Source organism: Lynx canadensis, chromosome B4 (assembly GCF_007474595.2).
Source record: "Lynx canadensis isolate LIC74 chromosome B4, mLynCan4.pri.v2, whole genome shotgun sequence".
Taxonomy (NCBI): Eukaryota; Metazoa; Chordata; class Mammalia; order Carnivora; family Felidae; genus Lynx; species Lynx canadensis.
Window position 1 is genome coordinate 132,207,961 of NC_044309.1, and position 15,619 is coordinate 132,223,579.

The 15,619-nt window shown below is 62.0% G+C and overlaps 1 protein-coding gene across 3 annotated transcripts in view; it reads left to right on the plus strand.

The window, feature by feature from the left end:
• The window catches only part of MGAT3 (beta-1,4-mannosyl-glycoprotein 4-beta-N-acetylglucosaminyltransferase), a 55,251-nt gene that overhangs the window by 21,667 nt on the left and 17,965 nt on the right, over positions 1–15,619 (plus strand). Inside the window, exon 1 of one of the 3 annotated variants that reach the window (XM_030320680.1) lies at positions 637–772. The exons of 1 other annotated variant lie outside the window; for it this stretch is intronic. The gene's annotated coding sequence lies outside the window, so the exon portion shown is untranslated. Of the gene's footprint in view, positions 1–636; positions 773–10,638; positions 10,809–15,619 lie in introns of those variants that run through there. One more of the 3 variants, XM_030320682.1, reaches the window with a different exon arrangement.

The window sequence follows — 15,619 nt, forward strand, 5'->3', positions numbered from 1 at the left end:
ACTCCTGGGAGCTGTAGGTCACACAGTCCCATGCACACAGCAGAACACGGGCGCACACATCCACGCACACACCAGAACCGGACACGCGGACCCTTGCGCACGCCAGACACACACACACACACACACACACACACACACACACACACTCTGACCCGCCCCGCCCCCCATCGCACACACAGCCGCCCAGGACGCACCGGGCCGTGGGCCGGCGCACGCACGGTCACAGGCAGGGGCGCGCACACACACACACACATTCGATCGCACACGCGGGAGGCGCGGAGCGGCGGCGGCGGCGGCCGGAGACTGCGGCCCGAGGCGTCCCCCGGCCCAGCGCGGCGCGGCGAGCGGAGGGGAGGGGGCTCCGGTGGGGGTGGGGCGGGGGCCGGAGCCGCCGAGCCCGGCGGGAGCCGGAGTCGCCGAGCCCGGCGGGAGCGGGCACCTCTGCGCGCCGCGCTCGGGCCTCGCCTCCGCACCCCTCCCCCCCCCCACGCGCGCCTCCCGGGGGGGCCCCTCCCCCGCGCCCGTCCGCTCGCCGGCCCCCCGCCGCGGCCCCGGGGTGCAGCCAGGCGGCCGTGCCTGGACCGCGGGACAGGGTGGAGGTGGGGGCGTGGGGCGGAGATAGGGGCCGGGCCGGGGCCGCGCCGCCCGCGTTGCTGGGTGCCCGCCTCAGCCGCCGCGGGAGCCCGGGATGGGGCGAGAGGCTGCGGCGGACGCCAGCATCTCTCCGCCGGGGGCCGAGGAGCCGCCGCTGCTGAGACCCGGCGGGCGATGGGTGAGTTGACCCTGGCGTCCCGGGGGGGCCCGCGCCGCAGCCCCTCCATCCCCGCACTCCGGGCCCTCCGCCTCCATCTCCGCGCCGCCTCCTCCGCGCTCGCGGCGCCCCCCACCCCGTCACGGCTCCCACAGCCCCCTCCCTCCCTGAGCGTGACCCTAGGGGCGGGGGCGGGAACGCCGGGCCCGGGGGTTGGGGGCGTCGAGACGGGGTGGGGGGGGGCGGGATGCCGGGGAGGCTACTCGGCCCCGACGCCCCCTCCCCCAACCCGGCTGCTCCGCGGAGCTTTCCCCGGCCCCGGAGGGCAAAGCCTCATCCCTTCGATCCCCTCCCTCGGCCTGGGCGGGGGGCGTCCCCGAGGCGCGGGGCTCGAGCGGCGCTTTGTGCGCTGTGCCCCCCCCCCGAAGCCTCCGGCGCGGCGCGGGGCTGGGGGTGGGAGGCCTCAGCGCCCGCCTTCCCCACCCGACCCCGGGCTGCGGCGGCGGAGGCCCAGGCGCGGTCCCGGAGCAGGGCGGGTGCGGAGGCTGGGACCGTGGCTGCTTGTGGGGACCAGGCGGAGGGGCGTGGGGAGAGCACCCCTAGTCCTTTCGGCGGGGTTGGGGCGGGGGGGGGGTGGCGAGGCTCCCGCTCTTTTCGCTGCACTGCCCGGGGCGGGGGAGGGAACCTGGCTGGGGGAGGGCGCTATAAATATCTGCAAATAGTGAGTTCTGGAAGCGGGGGTGGGGAGGGGAGCTTGGGCGTAAGTGGGAACGGTGGAGCCTGAGCTGGGGTGCCACGCACGAGAAGCAGAGGTGGGTCTCAGCCAGCCCTGGTAGCGGGAGGTCAGGTGACTCTCCTGGCTCTGGACTCCCGAGAAGGCGTGTGGGCGGGAATACTACCCCAGAGAGACCCCTCCATGGCCCCCCAGCATTGGCCCTGCCCCCATCCCCGTAACACTCCTTGCCACTCCTGGGACACCAGTCCAGACCTGCCTTGATGGGGAGCCGTGGATACTGGCGGGTCAGCTCCCCAGGCAGGTCCTGAAGATCCAGGCCTCCGGGTGCTGAGGAGTTAGGCACAGGGTCTTTGGAAAGTTTGGAAGAGGTTCTGCCAGCCCAGGGAGGAGAGAGAACTTGCTGGAACAGTTCGCTCGCTCAGTACTGAAGGGAAGGGCACTCTAGGTAGAGGGAATGGCGCGCGCAGAGGCTCTGAGGTGTGAGCGCCTGGTCGGGGTGGAGAGTTGTGGAAGGGGGGGTCTGGTCAGGCACGGGAGTGACCCACGCGAACGAAGCGAAGGAGGGCCAGGTGGAGGTGAGGTGTCGGGCCATCCCAGGGAGCTGGCACGAGCGAGCTCCCGAGGACCGCGAGGCGCTGATGGGGCCGGGAGTGCTGCCATCTGGCTCAGCAGCCCCTCCGGAGCCTGCCCAGGGCCTCTGCTGTGGTCAGGGCTGCCTGGCCCACATCTGCTGGTGGCTGGACCGCCCCAAGCCAAGTCTGCGTTCCGAGTCTCAGTGTTCGCGTCTGTCAAATGGGGAGACTCCTCCACAGGGTTGTGGGGAGGTCTGCGTGAGGTGATGAGCGCAGGGAGCCCAGCACCTGAGGAGGCCTCGGGAGATCCTTGGCCGCTGCTAGTATGTTTACCTGGAAAACGGCCGGGGGGGGGGGTGTTGAGGTCAGCTGGTGGGCCAGGCTCACTTTACCCGGTGGCAATGAGGATCCTGGGAGGGCTGGATGTGACCCGGGGAAGCCAGGGGCTGGGGGAACTGCAAGTCCGCGTGCTTACGCTATTCTGGAAGAAGAGAGAAGCAGTGGGCAGTGGCTGGGGCGGGGTGGTCCTCCTTGTGCCCCTACGGACACCTTAGCCATGGCATTCAACGGACCCTGCTGTGTTCCCCAAGGCCAAAGCCTCTTTGTTCTCCATGCTGCACGACGCACCCCTTCCTCCTAGTCAGCTCTAGCCCGGCACATGGGGGACCAGGGTTCCCTTCTAGAAGGTTCTTCAGACACTGAGACCAACAAACACACTATTCTCCTGTGAGGGGCACTGTCATGGGCAGCCGGGTGGAGAGGACACAGACCTTACCCCCAGGAGAATGGAATCTAGTTGGGCAGCAAAACCAGTCGGGCACCCATGGTCTTGCGTAGCCCTGTGCTGGCTGCTTAGGGGTGGCGGGGGGACGGGGAGGAGAGTTGCAATAATGGCAGCGTGGGACGGTCAAGGGCAGAAGTTAAAAGCAAAGATTCCAGATCCAGTGTCCCACGTTCAAATCTCAACTCTGCCACTTCTTACTGTGTGACTGTGGACTGGTGACTCTGCCTCTCTGTGCCTCTGTTTCCTTGCCTCTAAAATGGGAACGAGGCACACCAGTGCTATTTGAACAGCTTGGTTCGGTTTCTAGTGGGCATTTACGCCCCCTCTTCCAGAATGGGTCTCCCAGGTCACCCCTGCCTCCTGGAAGACTACACAGCCTGCTATCGTCTTCCTTTTGTCTGTGAGTCCCTATAGGCGGGGGCCTGCCTTTCTGTGTCCGTTGCTCGGGCAGGGGGCAATGGTGTGCTGGCAACAGGCCCTCTGGGAGAAAAAGGTACCTGATCAACAGCGTTGGCAGGTTTCCGTGGTGTAAATCTTCCGGCAAGGCCCATTTGAGGCTACCAACAGCGTCACCATCTCGCAGTGGGAGCTGGTCCATGCCAGCTTCAGCACCCAGGCATTCAGTAGGTGCTTAATAAATGATGGGTGAATAAGGAGAGAAGGCTCCAGAGACTTGGGGAGCTGCCAGGCCATACTGTAGCTGAGAGAGGGGAGGCATCAGACAGGCTGAGGCCAGGACAAGAGACCACTCTGAATAAGTAACCCGTGGTGAGATGGCGGGCAGAGGGGAAGGAGGACTGGTGTCCTCCCTTTCTGGGAACCTCTGCACCTCTGACCCTGCGTCACTTCTGCTCTGGATCCTCTTGACCTTGGCCTGGTTTGGGCTGTCTGCACAGAATGACCTAGCTGGATCCCAGGCATTAACCTGACAGAGCTCTGAGAAATGGTCCAGACGGGTCTCAAACGTCATATTCTATTCCCTTGCTTGTGCTGTTCCCTCTGCCTGAATGTCTGTTCCACCCACCTCTTCCTATGTCCCCTGAAACTCTGTCACCCTTCAAAAGCCTCCTCCACCCCAAATCCCACAGACCCTTCTCCCCTTCTGCTCTTCCTCTGGCCTCACGGCCCCTCTCGTGTGCACCCTGCCTGCCCATAAAAATATTAGCAGCTAACATTGCATCTGTACAGCAACCCGTGATAGAGGTACCGTGATAATCCCTTTCGCGGATGGGGAAATGGAGGCTCTGTCTTGTTAACGACGACCCATCCTTGGCCTCTCGGCTTGAGCATCCGTTCGATGTGCAGGGAGGCTCCTTGCTGTGGGCTGGGCAGAGAACCACTTCTCTTTCTTGAACGTGTTTGCTGTGGCGTGTTCCACTTGGCCGTGAGTTCCCCATCCTGTAGGAGCTCGAATGAATGAATGAATGAATGAGTGAGTGAATGACTTTCAGCCCCAGGGAGCATCCCTGTTCTTTTACCCATTCCTCCTCCCTTTCCATCCCTGTGGGAGGAGACTGACCCTCCAGAGGGCAGCCTCACACCATGGAGGGATGGTCACAGGGACCCTGCTTAGCCACACCTGACAAGGGGAAGTGAGGCTGTGGGCGGGGCCAAAAGCAGGCATGGTTAGAAGGGCAGTGGACCACCCTCCTGTGGTCTAGAGCGGGGCTGACATGGGCCCACAGTCCTGCCTGTAACCCAGGAAGTTAACGGGGTCCCCAAATACTTTTTCTCGCACCGCCCCAAGTGGAAATTCCCCTGTTGGCCCACTTATTTTCATTTTATCTAGAAAAATAAAGTTGGAAATAAGAATCATGCACACACCTAATTACTCCGTGGCTTTATGAATTTAGAGCCTGTTTGGCTCTAGACTTTGGTTCCCACCGAAGTAGGAATCCCCTGGGAGGGGCAGGGTGAGGGTCAAGGCAGGAGGCCAGAGTCTGCGCTGACACTGGGGCCTCCTCCGGGTCTGCCCTCCCGTTGCCCTCTCCTGGCAGGCTGAGAACTTCCCAGAAGCAGCAGCCCAGATGGGGGTCTGAGCGAGGGAGGGTGGCCAGAGGCGGTCTCCAGGATTCTGGTTGACAGAGACCCATAATGGATGACTTCCCAGGCTGTTCTACCCCACCTCGACCTCTGAGTCATAATAATTTGCTGCTATTTATCGAGCACTTACTATGTGCCGGGCGCTGGGCCAAGCACTTTGTCTGCATTATCCCAGCGACGCCTGCTAACTTCCCTCGAAGTAGGTACTATTATTATCCCCATTTGGCAGTTTGAGGGTGCCTGGGGCTCAGGGCCAGGAAGTGGCAGGGCTGGGATCGTATCCAGCCTGTAGGACCCCCAGAGCCCGATGGGGCCCCTCGGATAGGCCCCTCAGTCACTCAGAAGGGAACGGTCTCTGAAGCCTGGACGCCCGAGACAGCCACGTCACTGGTGTCCTGGCCTCCAGGCCACCCTCCTTGTGGCCCTGATTGCCACTTCCTTCTTTCCCATAGTCCTGGGGCACTGTCTCTGGAAGCCTCGTGTAGCCTCACCTGGGCGGCTTGGGGAAAATACAGATTTCCCAGGCCCCGCCACACCCCGCTGAGTCAGAATCCCACTGCGGGAGAGGGGGCTGGAAACCCAATTTTTAAAATGTTGTCCTGGGGATAGAGAGGACTGCGGACTCCCAGAACCACTGCCCGGCCCAGTGGAGTCCAGGCTGCTTTAAGAGACTCCCTTGCCCTTAACCCAGATCCCTATGACCCTGCCCCTGCTTGTGTTCCCAGCCTCTGCCCCCTGCTACCCTAACCCAGCTCTGCACACACACCACACTGACCCCCCACGCCCCATTTTGCCTTTATCCAGGCACCTGCTGCTGCTGTTTCCTTCTGGAAACAGGTCCCAGCTGGCCACAGACCCCACAGAGCTTGTGTAACACTCTGGACCAGTCGCTCGTGGCCCCACTCTTGCTAGCCCGGGCCTGGCACACAGCCTGGGCGAATCGTGGTGGGTGAGTGATGGTGGCCGGGGAAGGGGGAACAAGGGAGGGCTGCCGATGACAGGTGAGGCTTCCAGGCCGGGTGCACAGGCACTCTCTGGGGCTGGCACCTTGCCTAACATGGAAAAGGCATTTGATGACTGTTTCTTAACTGCTTGTTGAATGGTGATCTGTCGTGTGACGGGGTGAGGGCCACTTCCGGAAGCAGTGCAGATTGGCGGGTTTGGGTGAAAGATTGAGAAGGCGCCTTCCCGGCCATCTCTGAGGACCGTGAATATTAATGGTCCGAACTCATTTATGGCTCGGATGGGAGTGAGGGGCTGGTGCTTTCTTGCTCGATTTCATTTCAGTATCTCAGGAGCCCTGGGAAGGGGGTGCTGATGTAATCCTTATTTCGTTCAATGGAAACTGAGCCCTAGACAGGTGACTTGGTGGGGTCACACAGCTGGGAGGGGGTCCTGCAAAACGGAGCCTTGCCCGTTGTGCGAAAAAAAATAAATGAGTCTGCACTCTACAGTTTATGAAGCGGTAACACATCATCTGAGTTGGTTCTAGCTGTGGCTTGGAGGTTTGGCTCTACGTTTTCACCTATGCCCACATCCCGGGGTCAGAAAACCTGCATCCAGGGGCCTTCTGTGTCTGTGAGGGGCAGTGGTGGGAAGAGATCCCGCCTCCGGGCTGGCGGGAGAGAGAAACAAAGAGGCAGTGTTGGGGGCTCTGGCACATAGTAGGTGTTTGGGAACCCCTGTGGTCAGTTCAGGCAGAGCCAGCTCTGGTCCCACCTGGACCTTGGAACAGCCCAGATCAGTCTTCAGTCTTTGAGCCAAGGCCCACAGGGTGTGGGTGACGGGTCCAAGGTCATACCTGCCGTAAGGATTAAAGCAGAGGGTGTGAGGCTCCACCACGGCCGAGAGGTCCAGGGAATGGGGCAGGGGGATTCTGTCTGTGCGGGATGACCTCTGTCACAGCCATGAAACCACAGAGCCTGGCCCCAAAGGGCCCCCGGGCAAACCGCCTCTCAGCGGTGTCCAGGACTGCTGCGGGGCCCGGCGTGTTACTGCTGTCACAGATGTTCGGGGCCATACCTGAGTACGGGCAGTGGCCCTGCAGCCACCAGGGGGGGATGTAACAGACTCTGTGGTCTGCCTCCAGGTACTGGCATGTGGGGAGGGCGAAATGCACCAGCACCCCACCCAGACTAGAAATCCAGGTGCTGGCTTCCCCCCTACACCCCCAGGGCCTTTGCAGATGCTATCCCCAGCTGCAGTGGCCTTCCCCTCCTCTCCTGGCAGGTGCTGGCTCATCCTTTGAGACCCCTCCAGGAAGCCCCCTGCCTGACCCCCACCCCAAGGGCCAGGCTGGTCCGCCCTGCCAGGATTTCCATCTGGTTTCTCCACAGGATGCTGAGAACCTTGAGGGCCTGGTCGGAGATGCCAGTGGAGTGGGCAGGGAAAGCAGCTGTAAGGTGCAGCCCAGTTCAGGCGACTGTCCCCGCAGCCCAGAGAGGAGACCAGGCTGGGGAGCCTTGAGGCCAGATAGCTAGCCAAACATGCCCATTTCACAGAGGGAACGTTGAGGCCCGAGGTGCTTGGGACTGACCTAGAGCACCCTGGAGAGTGGTTGGTAGTCCCTTTGTGGCTTGTAGGAGGAGAGCCCAGGGCTATGTGGCCGTACCCCTCCCCCACTCCGGTCCCCAGCTGGAGCATTTGTCTGCAGGATCCAGGTCAGGTCTGGGGGGGATGGGAAGAAGCCCAGGAGAGCAAAGTCCCCAGGGCTCAGGTCTGCACTCGGTCTTCCCTTGCGGAGGACAAAGCTCCTTAGAGAAAATGCTTGCTGTCCAAAAGCTGGCAGGAAATCCACATCGATAGCTCATTCCTGCAAAAAGGTGCGCAGGAAAAAAAGCCGGTGAGAACTTAGGCCAAAATGTTAGCCCCGGGGATGGTGGGTGATATTACCCTTCTTTCGCTGGGATTTTCACATTTCCTAGGTTGTAGGTGAAACCTTTACAACCAGAAAAATGAAGTTACCATGAAAAGGAGAGAAGTCCAAGAAAAGGTGCCCTGAGAACAACCAGCTCCCCATTCATGAGACTCTGGGGTCACCATGTGGGAGTGGCTTCCAGAGGGACCCTGGCCCCAGGCACATCCTCCAGAACAGGTGCGCCTGTAGCAGACAGCTCAGCCTGTGTGTCTCTCTTTCTTGGAAATTGGGTCAGCGAAGAGTCCAGACCTGGGGCCTACTGGGATGCAGCACACCCAGAATTCCGTTCAAGCCTCTGATGTCCTTCCTGTCGTGTGGGTTAGGCCTCGGGGCCCTCGCCTTCCCACCTCCACCTGGAAAGCCACCCCACCCCACCCCAGGCTGCCTTCTGCCCCTCCCAGCCAGAGGTGACCCTAGGCTGTTTGCTTCACCTCCATCCGGGTGCCCAGTTGGGTGCATAGCACCGTTGACTGCCTTCCTTACCGACTCCGGCCCCGAAGTGCCCTTCCAGGGGGTCCTCCTACCATGTAGTCAAGTTCGACCTCGTGGAAACGGTCTTTGGAATCACAGCTGAGCCTTGATCCTGGGTGAGGATGCGATCTCCGTCTCCCCCGTGTACCTAGTACAGAGCACCCATTCATTCGGTCAACTGTTATTCAGCAAGTGCCAGGGCCCAGGCTAGGTGCCAGGGGCACAGATCTGCTGACTTGAGGGTGTGACGTGTCTGTGTGTTGGAGCACATGTTTTGTGCACATCACCTGCACGCACACACAGCGTGAGCGTCTCCGTCATATGTGAACTCTGGTCTTTGAGGCTGTGACAATGTGTAATCCTGCCGGGACCCCGGGCACACCTGGTTAATTCATTCTGCAAGTGTTTGACAGACACCCAGTAAGGAAGTACCAGGCTCTGACCCCAAAGAAAAATGACCCAAGGTCTCTGTCCTCGGGAAGTGCCGTCTCGGGGGCTGTCGCGGTGCGGACCGGTGGGGGCAGAGGCCGGCAGGGCTGGGGGGTGGTCAGAAAAGTGGTCCTGGAGACACGGGGAAGAGTGGGGAAGGGTGTTCTTGCCCAGCTGTGAGGATGATCTCCGGCATCCCCTTCAGCCCAGCGATCCAGGGTCTGGGACGGCCCTCCCCGCCCATTTTAATGCCCTAAAGCAGCCCCGAGGGCCGACGGAACTGGAGCTCTGGGTGGTGACCTGTGGGCCCCGACTGCTGGGGGCTGGGAGAGAATACAGGGAATGAAGATGAAGCATGTGGGCTGGAGAACCTGCCTGGGCTGCAGACCTTTCTGAGAGGCGAACTTGGGGACCAGGCACGAGAACACAGCGCCTGGAAAGTAGAACCCCGTGATCCAGACCAGAGAAGGGGGATCGTGGAACTTAGAGGAGGAAAATGGAGCAGCGGACCTAGAATGTGGGCCTTCCAGAACCTGGAACACTCAAGTCAGCCGGAAGCTGGAAGATCCAGTCTGTGCCCCCGGTGGTCAGTGGGGGAAACTGAGGTCTGGCAGGAACGGGGAGGCCTTGAGCATTGGTGGGCTGCAGTGGCACGCACGTGGTCTCTGCTGAGCCAGGCCCTCCCCACAGCTCGCTGCTGCCTGACCTCGGGCGCGTCCTGTCCCCTCTCCAAACCTCAGTTTCCCCATCTGTGAAATGGCCACGTGACGGTCAGACCGGATGGAGCACTTCACCTGGTGCTCAGGCTCTCCCGGCAAGCTAGTGGCATGGCTAAGGCCTGGACCCTGGCCACCTGACTCCTGAATGACTCTGGCCCCTTGTGGTGATGGTCTGGTCACTGCTGTTCCTTTCTCTTCTTTCTCACCCTCGGTGGGACGTTTGGGCACTTGCGGCCCTTTTCCGGAATGCTCTCGGGATCTAGCAGGGGGAAAAGACTGACTCATCAGAGGAGCAAGAACAGACTGGCGGCTCCATATGAAGGAGCAGGGGCCCGCTGCCTAAAGCCCTGCATGGTGCCCTGTGCCATTTGGTGAGGGCTTCTTGAGTGTCCCCCCGTGGAGACGGTCGGGTCCTGAGCCGGGGGTGCTGCGGCCCCTTGAAGGCAGGGGTGGGCAGAGGTGGATTGGGAAGGAGAAAGAGAAAGGGCTCATTGTTCCAGCTCCGCGGAGGCTCCCCAGGTGCACCTGCTCCTTGCTCGGGCTCCCAGAGAGCTGGAGCTGTAGGTTCTGGGCCAGGAGCAGCCTCGTCACTTCCCCAGATCCCTGTGAGGCGGCGTTACCAGCCCCCGCTTTTCTGCCTCCAAGAGAGTAGGATTCCAGAGTTGGGGGCGGGGGGCAGAGCCAGGGTTCCAGCCCATCCTTTGAGCCAGCAGCAGCCGGGCATGGTGCCAGGCACTGAGCACCCAGGGGTGAACCGAGATCACTTCCTGTTTCCCCTTCTTCCTCGCCGCGTCTCCTCGGGACCATCAGCCATCCTGCTCAGAGCGCTTTGAAGGCTGGAGTCCTTCCCCGTGTCTCCGCTCTCCACCGCTCCCCTCCCATTGCAGGGGACCCGTCGAGTTCATGTACATAAGCCACCTCGTTGGGGTGTGCCTTGCCCAGGCAGGACTAGACTTTTCCAAACCCCAGACCAGTTCTGAGAGCCCAGCAGCACTGACTGAAGGCGCGGGTGTGTGGATTTGGGGGCGGGGGGGGGGGGGGCTGTCGTTTATTCCTTCAACAGGCCAAGGTCAGCACCTCCTTTGCATCAGGCTCTGTGCTGGGGCCCCAGGAGAGTTGGGCAGCACCACCCAGTGTCGGGTGAGGAGCTCTGGGGGAGCAGGCCAGGGGTGAGGCGGCTCAGTCCTTCCTCAGCCTGGGGGAAGTGCAGTTCAGCTGAGCCTACCTGGGCAGGGAGTGAAAGATTACACAGAAACTTGGAGCCTCCTAGAGGATTTGGACTTTATCCCGGGGGCAGGTGTTCCAAGCATAGGATGTGGCTTTTGCTTGGCTCGTGGGGCGCAAGCCAGGAGCCCCTTCCCTGGCAAGGCTGCTGCTGTTGTCCAGGTGAGCGTGGATGGTGGCACAGGCAGCGTGGGACAGTGGCACAGGGGGCCGGGTGGGACGACAAGTACCGGGGCGTGGAAGAGACGGGCCTGGCGATGGGGAGCGCGAGGTCAGCAAGAAGCCAGATTCAGGATGACTGCCGGGCTCCTGGCCTGGGAGACTGGGTGGATGGTCACATCTCGGGTTATCAGCTCAGGTTTCGGGAACCACTATTTGAGCGAGTTCTTTGTGCCTGGTTTTGCGGCGGAGGGTCCCAGGCAGGATGGGAGCCGACTCTGAGCCCAGGCCTCTGCCCTCCAGCCTGGCCCAGACCCCGCCGGGTCTGCTCCTCTCTCTCCCTTGACCCCGCGGGCACTTTAGCCTCTTGAGTGCCCTGTTGCACCTCGCAACTGTGCCCTGCCCACGTGGGGGAGCGCCACTCCACTCCTGCTGCCTGGGTCCACGGGGACCGCCCTCTGCCCGGGCACGCCGACCCCGTGCATTGATGTGTCTCGTCCCCGCGCTGTGCAAGGGCATCTCCCCCACGCCTCAAGGCGCAGCTCCTGGAACAAAGCCTCTCCGCGCTACAGCTTGAATCTGTCACCCTCCTGGCCCTGTGCTAGAGCAGGCTCCATGAGGACAGCCGAGGGCTGGGGCACGCCCTCCCCTCCCCTCCCCCACCTCAGGCCTGTGGGCTAGAGACGCAGCTCCGTGCTGAAGTGGCCCTTTGTACATTGTCCCCCTGGGGGAGGGGGGAGCCTGGTGGGAGGGGCTGGCACTGCCCGACACCCTGTGCTGATCTCAGCGGCACTGAGGATCCAGGGGGGGGGGGGGGGGGGGGGGGGGGGGGTGTTCTCTGGGCCTGGGATCAGGGGAGAACACCCTGCCGGGTATGGGCTCGCACTGGCCGGGCCTGCCGCCCCACACTAGACGGTACTTGTCACTCAGAGTCTGTCATCACTTCTCAGGCAAGGTCCGTCGTCGCGCACCAGTTGTTTATGGAGCGTCTGCTCCGGGCCAGGCTTTGTCCTAGGGGGTGGGGAGCAGCCGTGACCGGTGACCGAGGCTTACAGGCTTACGATGACCCTGCTCTCCTGTTGACATTCTGAGCCCCGGGGTGTGGGTGGGGGAGACAGGCCACGAACACGTAAACAAGGAGCCGGCTAGCTTCCGCTGTGAGTGCTGGGGAGCAGACGACCTGGGCAGGGGACAGCCGCTCTAGCTGGAGGGCCAGGAGGGCCCCTCTGAGCAGGCAGCCACATTCCAGGCCGAGGAGTCAGCCAGTGGGAGGACCCTGAGACGGAAAGGTGGGGACTGTGACTGGAGCCGAGTGGACGAGGGAGGCGAGGGCAGCAAAGATTCGGGGACCAGATTGGCGGGGCCTGTGGGCCCAGAGAGGAGTGTGGATTTCATTCTGAGCGAGACCGGTGTGCGGGTGGGGTCGGGGGGGAGGGTCTTGTGGAAGGAGGTTGAGTGGGGTGCGGGGAGGGGGGACATGGCCTGGTGGGGACTTTGCAGTGACAGAATTTGTGGGGCCCAGTGCCAAATGAGAATGTGGGGCCCCGAGGGGCGCCTGGGTGGCTCAGTGAGTTAAGCCTGCGACTCTTGATTTCTGCTCAGGTCAGGAGTCCAGGGTTATGGGATTGAGCCCTGCGTCTGGCCCGAAGCTTGCTTAAGATTCTCTTCTCTCTCTCCCTCTGCCCCCCCCCCCCCCACTCTTGTGTGCTCTCTTTCTCTCTCTCTCTCTCTCTGTCTCAAATAAAATAAAATAGGGGCACTTGGGTGGCTCACTTGGTTGACCACTTCGGCTCAGGTCACGATCTCCAAGTTCGTGAGTTCGAGCCCCGCGTCGGGCTCTGTGCTGACAGCTCAGAGCCTGGAGCCTGCTTCGGATTCCGCGTTTCCCTCTCTCTCCCTGCCCCTCCCCTGCTCACGCTCGGTCTCTCTCTCTCTCAAAAATAAACATTAAAAAAAATAAAAGAAAATAATGAAAAGAAAATATAGGGCCCCTTGTTCAAAAATAATTTCAAGACGGAGAAAAAAGGGGGCAGGAGGGAGGCCAGTGAGGAGGAGGAGCGGGGCTGGGTTCCGGGTGCATTTTGGAAGGACACTCCAGCGGGCCTTGCCCATGACACCAGGCACATGGTGAGGCCATGGTTGGGTGGCACAGGGTGAACTTTTCAGCTCAGGAGGAGCTCAGAGGACTGGTCGGTGCTGAGGCTCTTTGGATGTGACCCTGTTAAGTCATTTGTCATGGGATGAGGGGCTGGGGTGGTCCCACAGTGCAGATGGGGACTCGGAGGCCTAGGGATATTAAGCCACCTGCCCAAGATCACATGGGGCGGGGGCACAGGCAGGATTTGAGTCCAGATTCCAGGGAGTTGCTGCCCATTGTGGTGCCCTGAGAGGTGGGGCTGGGGACTCTTGAACAGCATCTCCGGCCGGCCTTCGAGGGAGTTTCCTTTCTCGGGGAGGCCAGCCCCAGCCTCGCGGGCCTCGCTTTTCTCATGGTGATCGCCAATCCACAGACGTGGCAGGGGAGGAGGCGGGCAGAGCCGCTCCCCGCCCCTGCCTCCCGGGCTTGTCTGCTCTCCCCCAGTGGGTGGGTTATTTGGGTCTCGGAGGCTGAGGGGCCAGGAGCTGGGCAGGGAGCCGCAAGGCAGAAGTGCAGGAGCCTCAGCAGGCCCCACAGGGGCGTGAGCAATGAGCCTGCGTGGGGTCTGGTCAGTGAACTTTGTGGAAGGACTGGCACCATATTCTGTTCATGGATTAGAAGAAGCTGGGTTTTTGACTTTCCTCTAATTGGCTGCTCCGTGCGTGTTAATGATCTGCCCGATGAGTCGTTACAGGCTCGTGCCCCCTCCCCCGCCTCCTTGGCCTCACCCTGGCTGGACCCTGCGCTTCTCTTTTTCTCATTCCTTCCCCCTCCTGGCACCCAGGACCCACCCCTGCCCCACCCAGCCGGCCCGCACCGCGGAGATGACAGGGCGGTCCTCCCACACTGGCATCCTCTCAGCTGACGTTCACTGTCAGGCACCGAGAGCGGGACTCAGGCCCTCTCAGCCCGCACGGCCGGCCGACGGGACGTTTCTCTGCAGGCTGATGGCGGGCTTCTGAGTTTGCTGGGCTTGAGGGCAGCTCCCCAGGGGAGGCAAGGGCTAAGCTGGGTGTGAAGGAGGAGGAGTCCCCCAGAGCTCTTCTCGGCCAGGCTCTGATTTCTGTCTTCACCCTCTTCAGAAGGAGCCCGGAGAGGGTCATCCCCACCGCCAGGAATGAACGCCTTGCAATGCTGGACTTGGGCCCGGGGCCAGGCTGGACAGTTGGTCTCCTCTGGGCCCCCAGTGTCTCATCCGGGCCACGGGCTGTTGAGTACTGAGCCCACTCTCAGGTGAACGCTGCAGGGTTTCTGGGGGACAGTCAGGATTCAGGCTCCGCTTCTGGCCCCCCGACGCCCACACTGGGTTTGGGACACCGGGTTCCCCCTGGTAGAGAGCACGTCCAACCTTTTCCACCTGTACGCCACTCCTCCACTGCCCATCAGTGCCCTACCAAAAATGCCCAGCAGTGTCTTGGGAGTATGGGAACCGTTCAGGGTGACCTGCCACCCAGAGGGAGCAGGCGAGGCTCCAAGAGGAGACAGGCACGTGGTTTACCAGGCCCCTCACCCTGTAAGTAAGGTGGAAACTGAGAGCGCGCCCACGTCCCGGCACCCATGTGCCCCGGCACCCGGCACTTTAGAGCAGCTCCAGCGGGGTGGGGCTGCCCTCACTGCCCCTGGGCCACCTGTTTCTACCTTGTACAGATGAGGGGACTGGAGCCCTGAGCGAGGTGACCCAGCTGGGGAGAGGTGGGGCCGGGAAACCTGCCCAGGTGAAGGCCAGAGCTGAGGCCGGGCCAAGTTTGGCTGTCCCCGGGACATGGCCACCTAACTGCCGCTTGTGCTCAGCCTGGGGGCAGGAGACAGCCTCCAGCGAGGAAACCGCTGTCATCGAGCCACAGCGGCCCGGCACAGGTTGTGGCAGCTGGAACGGGACACTGTGCCTCACCTGTGGTGTGCCACCTCGGGGACCCGAGGCAGGTACCGGGTCAGGGGAGGGCAAGATGGGCCCCGGCAGGGAGAGGCCAGGCGGGTACCGAGGCAGGGTGGCGTGGTGGGGAGCGGGAGGCCCTAGGGTTGGGTCAGACACACTGCTGCCACTCACAGGGCCAGCCAGGCTGGTCACTCAGACCCTCCGAACCTGTTTCCTGTCTGTAACAGCCAAGGGGCTGATATAGGGATGGAATTCGAGAAGGGAGCTGAAGCAGTTAGCATTCTGCCAGAGGGCAGCGCGGGGACGGGCCTCAGGCATGCCCTCTCTTTCCCCCTGTGTGGTGACAGGCCGCTGAGGGGTCGGGCAAACAGCAAGTAGACAGAAACCCCTGGAGTATGGGTGCGGCTGGCATGGGACCCTCCCAAGATGATTGAGAATTCCAGAAGTTCCAGGCCAGCAGGACTAGGGAAAACATAGTGAGTCTTAGGAGGACAGTACTCATGGGCGGGGGGGTCTGCAGTACAGGCATGAGCCGGGTTCCCTGAGGGACTTCAGGCCCCCTAGAACCTTCTGAAGTCCACGCCTCACCAGGGAGGTCTCCTGGTGAGATCTCCAGGTGAGACCTGGAGATCCCTACACCGGACCCTGTCCAGGGTGATCTGTTTCTGCTGTCACCAGGTGGGGAGAGGGAAGGGGCCCTGGGGCTCCTGCGGGCTTTCAGGAAACCCTGGGCTTTGTGAGCCCCTGGGCTTTGTGGGTTTACGTCACTGATCTGCAGCCAGAGCGCTGCCCTGGGGGGGC